General features: G+C 51.2%; 1 pseudogene; it reads left to right on the top strand.

The window, feature by feature from the left end:
- The first annotated feature begins 1,837 nt into the window (after positions 1-1,837).
- On the top strand, positions 1,838-2,310 carry LOC116623944 (annotated as a pseudogene).
- The last annotated feature ends 7,020 nt before the right edge of the window (positions 2,311-9,330 follow it).

Below are 9,330 nucleotides of genomic sequence, written 5' to 3'. Positions count from 1 at the left end.
GCTGGAACACAAGTGAGGCTGGCAGCCCGGCTGGCCACACCCCACCCCGATCCCTCCCAGGCAGCCTTCTCCATTAGGAAGGAGGGGTCCTCTACCCAACCCACCCCCACTCTTTATTAACATTAGACTTAGTCATGTATTTATTTTTTAAAAGATTTTATTTATTTAGAGAGAGAGCTGAGTGGAGGGGCAGAGGCGGAGGGAGAGAGAATCTCAAGCAGACTCCGTGCTGAGTGCAGAGATTGAGCCGGCCTCGGGGTGGGGCAGGGCTCGATCTCACGACCCTGAGATCATGACCTGAGCCAAAATCAAGAGTCTGGACGCTTCACCCACTGAGCCACCCAGGCGCCCCATCATTAGACTTAGTCATTTAAATGTAGTTTGTTAGAAGATCCATATATAAAGCCAAAATACGTCTTCAGCAGTAAACTCAGAGATGTTTAAGAGCTTTCTTTCTTTTCCCGTAACTCAGCTGAGACACTTTTGCGCCAGAGCGGCAAAACATTCATCACAGTCGATTCAAGACCCCTCCTCCTTAGCATCATGACTGATTTTCTGGAAGTTTACAGAGAGCCAAGGCACTCGGGTGACTTTCCTCAAGGCCACCTGGCCAAGCCTCTGCTGGGACGGCCATTGTTTCGCCCACAGCTTTAGGCCACAGGGAGGGCCCAGCATTCATTCTGCTGCTCCGGGGCCACCAGAGATGGGCGGGGAGGGGGGGTGGGGGGCTCTGCTGCCCCATGCCTCCCTGAGGTCTCCATGGCTCCTGAGATCCTGACCCCAGATTTAGGAGTGCGTAGTTGCTCTAATTCCTTCTACACTGCCTAGGGGATTTTTCTCTAGTTTTAGAAGTGCTGTTAACTGGAAGTAGAGGGCGGGAAGGAACGGGTGGTGCTCTCTAGCATGCTGTTTTCCCCAAACTTTATGTCTCTATTCCCCTAAGGACTTAGGTTTTCAAAACCAAAGCCAGAAAGGCATCCCCCCTTTTTTTTTTCTGCCCTGCATCTTGGGATTGCACTCATGTGCCTTTGGCAATCAGCAAATGATTGCTTGAGTGGTGTAAAGGACAAAGGATAAATACTGGAGGGAACGGGTTGGTATTTCATTTTTTTTTTTTTTTAAAGATTTTATTTATTTATTTGACAGAGAGAGAGAGAGAGAGAGAGAGAGAGCAGGAACACAAGCAGGGGGAGTGGGAGAGGGAGAAGCAGGCTTCCCGCCGAGCAGGAAGCCCGATGTGGGACTTGACCCCAGGACCCTGGGATCATGACCTGAGCCGAAGGCAGACGCTTAACTGACTGAGCCACCCAGGCGCCCCGGGTTGGTATTTCAAATACTTGCTACCTCATAGAGGATTTTCACTACCTGATTTAGGGCTTGCAGTAAAGCTACAGTAAGCAAGATCGTGCCGTATTGGCCTAAGAATGGACAATGGGATCAAGGGAAGAGTCCAGGAGTAGACCCACATACATTTGGTCAACTGATTATCAACAAAGACATCAAGGTGTCTTTGATGGGGAAAAGAAAGTCTTTTTAATTTTACGTGATGCCAAAACAACTGCATATTCATATATTAAAAAATGAGCATTGACTCTTACCTCTCATCATACTCAAAAATTATTTTGAAGTAGATTACAGACCTAAACACACAACCTAAAACTATATAGCTTCTAAAAGGGAACAGAGGATAAATTTTTCATGACCTCGCAGAAGGCAAAGTTTTCTTGAACAGGTCACAAAATCACAAACTATTTAAACAAATTGATACATTGAACTTCATCAAAAATTTTTTTTAAATCAAAAGACACTGTTAAAAAAACAGACAAGCCAGCCTTTTATGAAGACGGCGCCGAAGGCTAAGAAGGAAGCCCCTGCCCCTCCCAAAGCCAAAGCCAAAGCAAAGTCTTTGAAGGCCAAGAAAGTGTTGCTCAAAGGCGTCCACAGTCACAAAAAAAGATCTGCACGTCACCTACATTCCGACGACCCAAGACACTGCGTCTGCGGAGGCAGCCCAAATATCCTCGAAAGAGCGTCCCCAGGAGAAGCAAGATTGATCACTATGCCATCATCAAGTTCTCCCTGACTACTGAGTCAGCCATGAAGAAAATAGAAGACAACAACACACTTGTGTTCATTGTGGATGTCAAGGCCAATAAGCACCAGATCGAACAGGCTGTGAAGAAGCTCTACGACATTGACGTGGCTAAAATCAACACCTTGATCAGGCCTGATGGAGAGAAGAAGGCATATGTTCGACTGGCTCCTGACTATGAGGCTTTGGATATTGCCAACAAAATTGGAATCATCTAAACTGAGTCCAGCTGGCTAAATCTAAATATAAATGTTTTCACCAAAAAAACAAAAAAAACAAAAAAAAACAGACAAGCCAGTCTGCAAAGAAATATTCACAGAATATATATCTGACAAAGTTCTGGTATCCAGAATATATAAAGAATACCAATAAATCAATAACACAAAGACAAAAAAAATTGAAAGAGAGCAAAAGACTTGACCAGACAGGTCACAAAAGATTACAAGTGGCCAATAACCAAATGAAAATTGCTCAACATCTTTGTGTTAGGAAATGTGCAATAACATTTCACGCCCACTGGAATGACTAAACTTAAAAAGAGCAACAATACCAAATGCTGGTGAGGACATGGAGCAACTGGAACTCAATCATTGTTGGTGGGAGCATAAAATGATACAACCATTTTGGAAAACTGTTTAGCAGTTTCTTATAAAGTGAAGTATACACCTACCTTATTATTTACCAATTCCTTTCCTAAGTATCCAAGAAACATGAAAACACATATTCACAAGAAAAATCGTCCAAAAATGTTCCCAGCAGGTTTATTCATAACAGCAGAAAAACTAGAAACAACCCAAATGTCCATCTGTAGGTGGGTACGTAAACAAATTATGTTATCTTCATATAATGGAATAATACTCAGCAATGGAAATGAATAAACTATTACTAGATGCTACGTGGCTGAATCTCAATATGTTGAAAGAAAGAGAAGCACAAAGGAGTACATATGGGATGATTCCATTTTTATGAAGATCTTGAACAGGCAAAACCAATTCATGATGATAGCAATCAGAACATTGGTTGCCTTGGGATGGGGGTGGGGAGACTGACAGAAAAGTTCTGGGGATCTAATGTTCTGGAAATCATCGTCACATGGTGACTATGATTATAGTTAAGACTGAAGAATAAAAAAGGGAAATATGGCAACTTTGTGGGTGACAGGAATATGCTGTATCTTGATTGGAGATATGGTTACATGGGTGTATGCATCTGTCAAAACTCATCAGATTGTACACTTAAGATCTATGCATCTCACTGTATATGGAATATACCTCAATAAAAAACAAAAGCCAGTTGCCATGGGCTGGGGAGAGGGGAAGTGAGGAGTTGTGTTTAATGGGTATGGAGTTTCAGTTTTGCAAAATGAAAAATGATGGAATCGGCTGTACAACAATGTGGATATATTTACACTGCTGAACTGTACATTTAAAAATGGTTAATAAGGCGAATTTTATGTTATGTGTATTTTACAATAAAAACAAACTATATATGCGACCGCAAACAACCTAACAAACTTTATTCATGAAGATTCGAACACAAACAGCCTAATTTCTTAATGTAACATTTATGTGGTCTCTTGAAACAGAAGGGGCAAGGTGAATTGTAGGTTATATTTGGTCCCCATACAGTACAACAGTAAATAAAATAAAACACACAATTACTGCTGTGATCCTACTCTCGGGGCCCCCACTCCCTGGCTGTCTGAGCGTTGGCGGGTAGTGTCCCTCAGAAGGGTGCTGGCTTTCTAGGTTGCACCATGACAGGTTTTGAAGGGAAGTTTTCAGATGCTGGCGCAGCTTGTACTACTGGGGGAGAGAAGTTCCAGAAGGACTTCCTGATGAATTTCACCCTGAAGAGCCTGGTTTCTTGTGTACCTCTGTATTGGATCTTTTCCACCCTTGCTCTCCCCCACTTCCACCCCAGGCCCACCCCACTCCCTGGGCCCAGACACCACCTCACACAGTCAAGGAGTGTTGGTCAAGGTGCCTGGGCTCCTCCCACATTCCACCCTCTGGGGCCTGCAGGCCTGCTCAGTGATGGGGAGCCCTGAGGCACTGGGATCCCTGCTTGCCATGTGACATACTTGCCATCGTCCCCGACAAGGATACTGGGTCCAGCCCATCCTCCCCTCTGTCCCAGGCAGAGGATGAGGTCGTTCTGCAAGTCTGGCCACAATGCCCAACATCCTGCTCACTTTGCAGACATTCAGGAGAACGTGGAGTTGGGGGAGGGGGTCTGGAATTTTCCAGAGGTTGTAACCTTCCTCTCTACTTCCATCATAGCTATACCTGTGCACTCAGCATGAATCTTCTCCTCCCGCCCCAGCCCGGTGTCATGGTGGCAGGCATGGAAGGTGGTGGCGGTGGAGTGGAGAAGTGAGTGAGCACCACTGTGGACACGAAGGCTCTCTGTAGGGCGGCCTGGCTCTGGGGCTAAGGAACATCATGGACCCTTTTAATTTCAGTCTCTGCCCACCTTGGGGACAGAGAGAGATGGAGCTGGGAGGTTCAGGAGGTGTCTCCCATGAACCCATTTTCTGAGAATGGGGCCGGGCAAGCCTAGCCAGAATCCTAGAGGTTTGCTCATACCAAGAGAAGGCCCTACCTCAGGGATGCGTCAGGTGTGGAGGGGCCCAAGGAAGGAAGAAGGTGAGGGGGCATGATGAGCCCCTACACTGGGAGGCCTCAGCCCACTAGCCTGGACTCCACAGATAATACCCTACGTGGTCTATGCCAAGTCTATCATCTGTTTGAAAAAAAAAAAAAGTGTGTAGTGCAGGAACTAGCTCAGGGCTTTCTACACGGAGTTCCTCAGCACTGGCTGGGACTCCCCTCTGGCTCTGCCTGCTCGGGAACCAGCCTGAGGCAGGGCTGAGGGCCCAGGGGGCTGAGGAGAGCCGCTCCCCCACACGTGGCTGACGTCCAGGCCCGCTGTGTGGCTGAGGAGTAATGCAGTCGGTGGAATGGGGGTGGAGCAGCTGTGGGGCCCAGATGGGAGGAAGGCAAACAGCAAGGGCACCCTTGACAAGCAGCGAGTCATGAATCATGCTGTTCATTAACTTGAGCTAATTAGGAGGCAAGTATGAGGGCCATGGCGCTGGGCAATTTGTTAAATTTCCGTTTTTATAGTCCCCACCACCCCTGCTTACGGGGCCCCCACCTCCTCCTCGGTCCTGAGTGCCCGGGGGTGAGTACACGCTTTGGGGGCACTTGGAGTGGACAGCTGCCTGGTGGGAGAGGGAAAGAGGGTTGGCATGCCACACGCCAGGTGTGTGTTCAAGCTTTCGCAATGGTTATATCATTTGGTCCTCAATACCCTGGGAGGGGGGGACTCATCATTCCCATTTTGGAGATGGGGAAATTGAGGCTCAGAATAGGGAGCGGACTTGCCCAAGTTCTCCAACTAAATTAGACACAGCCTCTGCCCTCCTCACCGCACTGAAGGCAGTCTTACAAGTAATACTGAAGATACTTCTAGATTTTCTATTCTGACCCCTCCAGTTATGGCTGTCACCTGCCCTAACAATTACCCTCCAGGTCCTTCAGACAACCCCCTTTCCTTGCTGGAGATGGAAACTCCCTCCACGGAGACAGATTTCCATGGCTTGGCTGAAGAATGCTCCCCAGAAGAGGGAAGGCGGGATTTTCATCTTTTTGAAATAAATGTGAAAAACAGAGGCAAGAACAGCAACTACAGTGTGTTGCAGAGATAGATGGAAGGATGAGCTTAAAATGTCCTAGAGCCTGAGGGGGCCATTAGGTCTGGAGTACAGGGACTGAGGAAGGGGGTGGTGGGGGACAGGGGAGAGGTAGCATTTCATGCCACAGGCATTTTTAGCTGGGGCGAGGGTGTCCAGCTGCTGTCCGGCGTCAGGGGGGCAGCTCAGCAGGGTCTGGGGCTACGAAGAGAGATCTGGGCTGGAGCCAGCTGGGAAGTTGTGATGACAAGAGCTTCCCCAAGGAAGGTTTGATCTCGGCACCTCAGAGCCCACCACAGCGAGCTGCAAATCTGTTTGATGAAGGAAATTTTAGCAGGTGCGCTCGCTGGGGCCTGGGCACTTGTGATACGGGAGAGTCCAGGGGAACAACCTCGCTTCTGGGCCGCGCCCCGTGCCCCACAGAAGTCTGGGGGTTCCAGATTCTCACCCTGGGCTGCTAGACCCAGCGGCATCCACCTGAGATGCCGGAGCTCGTTTTGACCACCGCAGCTCTGCAGGCCGGCCTGCCCTTGTCTTCCTCACAGCCTTCCCACCGAGGCCTCTGATTCCCCAAGCCCATTTCAAAACTGGAGGCCTCCCAGGGAACAGCAGGAGCCGGAAGGCAAGACGGCAGGTGCACACAGAGGTAGTTCAGCCGCGGTTCTCCGCGCACCCACTCCCACACGCCCACCAAACTAACTGTGCGCCGAAAGGCACAGGAGACCAGCGTCTTGAAAGCAGCCAAGTGTCCCCTGAAGACGCTCAATGGCAAATGGACAGCGCCTTGAGTCCACCTGGCTGTTCCTTGGAGGCCTGATTTGGTCCAGAAGTTCATGCACTGCGGGAGAGCTTAGGTGACAGCCCTGAGCGGGGAAACCCGGCAGCCCCAGGCAGCCCTCGCTCCGCACAGGGCGGCTGAGCCACGGTTGTGTTTGCACGCGGAGAGCCCGAGGTGTGGGGGCTGGCCAAGGCGTGAGGCCCGCCTGCCCACGATTCCCCGGGGACCGCAGAAGCCCCTTGCTTTTGAAAACCCCGGGGAAGGGGTAAGCTGGGGGAGACAAGAACCCAGCTACGGTTTTGGCACTCTACCCTCTCTGTAATGGGCTGGAAACCCTACAAACTTGCATCACCTTTCCTAAAACAATAGATTTGGGGGTTAAAAAGTGTTAGCGTGATGTCTTTTAAATATTTAGAAATATTCCCCACCCCGCCACCAAAGATGAGTATTTGTTTTTAAAAAAATAAACACTTGGCCAAGATGTCATGTGGTGCCCCTCACACAGGTGAGTGTTGTGCAAGCCAGCCTGCCCACCGGCCGTGGGTGGGGACCTGCCTACAGCTGTCACCCGGCTCCTAACAACTCCTCGGGGCGCACCCTGCTCATTAGGCCCCAGCCACGCCCAGCCGCCCAGACTCCCGGTTGAACCGGACTGCCGGGAGCGGGCGCTGCCTCCTTGAACCCCGAGCAGAACAATGGGCTGTGAGGAGTTAACCAGGCCCACAGCCCGAGAGCTGGGTGCTGGAGCTCAGGGGCTCGCTCAGCTGTGCCTAGGACGGCCCATGGGGCCTCCACACTGGCCAGGCTCCCCTCTCCCTTGGGGCCAGAGAGCAGCAGGGGGGCCCCCAGAGGGAGCCAGCAGAGCTCTAGGCAGGAAAAATAGACATGTGTTTAGAGGCTGCCTCCTCAGTGGCGGGCTGAGCCTGCAGACATTATCTCACTCCTGCTCAATGTCCCCCCAGGCAGGTAAGGGATGGGACTTGTTCCTGCTTTATAGCTGAGGCACCCAAGCAGAGAGGATGGGCAGGCAGAGAGAGGTGGCCTCCTCAGTGTAGCCCAGCCCGCGCGGGATGTGGCCCCAGCTGGGCAGGTGTCCCTGCCGGTCCATCTTCCTGCCCCCTGAGATAGGTGCTGCCCCCCAGAGGTAGGGATGTGCCCCCGAAACAGGCTGACTACCTGCCCCCCCAGGCTCATCTCAGCTTGCACCCCCCAGATAACCCAGACCTGCCTCCCCTTCCTCCAGGGTGCCCCCCCCACTTGTTTGCAGCCTGGCCGCCCTCAGGGCACAATGTGGCATGAGGAAGGACGGGGCTGCCCAGCCCGGCCCCGCCTGGGAAGTACATCTCCCGGGTGCTTCTGCTAACTCAGGATAAACCGGATTGGGGTTAGGCAGGTGGCAACATGCTGCTATTTGTGGAGGCTCCTGGACTTCGTGCTCCCTCCCATGACAGCGGGAACGGGGAGGGCGGCAGCCATCTCTGCCCAGTCACGCACTCAGGCCTGCTGGGGAGCCCGGGTGGAGTCACAGGCCACAGGCTGGAGGCACAGAGTCTGCGTGGAGCCTCGGAAGCTGCCAGGAGAGAGCCCTGGCCTGGGACACAGGAAACCCCAACACAACAAACACAGAAAACTCAACCCAGCCACTACCCGCCTGGGGCAGCCTTCCCCTCCTCGGGCTTCCTCTGCCCAATGAAGGGGTTGGATTAAATGAGATCCTCTCACTTCATAATCCCTCCACTGTCATTAGGCTGTGTTCCCTGACTCTCAGGCCCTCCAGTGCTTCTCTCAATAAAACCCATTCAAGTTGGGGAATTAGAATTAACCTCTGTCTAAATTAAAGGCCAGGCAGGGAGTGATGGCAGAGGCTGGGCAGGTGCAGCTCTGGGCAGGCAGCCCTGGGGCCTTCTGAGAAGAGTTGAGAGCCAACTGCAAGCCGCGGGACCCTGCCTTGCACCTCCTGCCCAGTCCCGACCCCAAACCTTGACTTTGTGAGGCTTACCCACTCTCCCCAGGTCTCCAAAGCCTGGGCTAAGGCACTTGGGCCAGAGTCCTCCCTGGAGATGTGAGCACAGAGGCTCCGCAGGAGTCATGCCGGATGGGGGCCATGAGCCCTCAGTAGAGAGCCCCTCGAGGTGCCAAGGGCCAGCCACAGGGATTGAGGAGGAGTCAGAAGTCCTCTTAAAACCAACTCTGCTCCGGACATTCCTCCACTAGGAAGAACCTCCAGGTTCTGGAAACCCTTTTACCTACCACTTGAACTGGCTAATCGTTTGTAGAGTGTGTTTTGGTTGACAAAACATTTTTCTAGATGTGATGTCATTTGATCCTCAGAGCAACACAATGAGATATTTTCCGATTCTACAGAAGACAAAACAAAAGCTCAGAGTTTAACAAACTTGCTTAAAGGATCCCAACCAGGAAGTGGAAGAATCAGGACCGGGAGCCTGGTGGTCAAGTTCCAAGAACAGTGCTCTTTCTAGGATTCCATGTCCTTCTCTCCAGGCCCTAGGGACCCAGAAACACTCCACTGGGACTCAGACAATAGGCTGAGGATCTCCCAGCTAGCAAGGGTATGTGTCTGCTATGTGTCTGCAGTCCAAAGGGCCTAGAGAACCACCCTACTGTTGCCCTGGGCCCATGCTGGGTCCCTAGAGAAGGACAGTGACGCAGTTTCTCTCTAGCAGGTCTGAAACTCAGGGAAAACCTTCCCTGAGGCTTGAAAGGATTGGATTTTCCTCCTGCTAAACCCCGTGATGTTCTTTC

This window comes from Phoca vitulina, unplaced genomic scaffold, assembly GCF_004348235.1.
Source record: "Phoca vitulina isolate PV1807 unplaced genomic scaffold, GSC_HSeal_1.0 scaffold63, whole genome shotgun sequence".
NCBI lineage: Eukaryota > Metazoa > Chordata > Mammalia > Carnivora > Phocidae > Phoca > Phoca vitulina.
This window is presented reverse-complemented; position numbering and strand designations above follow the sequence as displayed.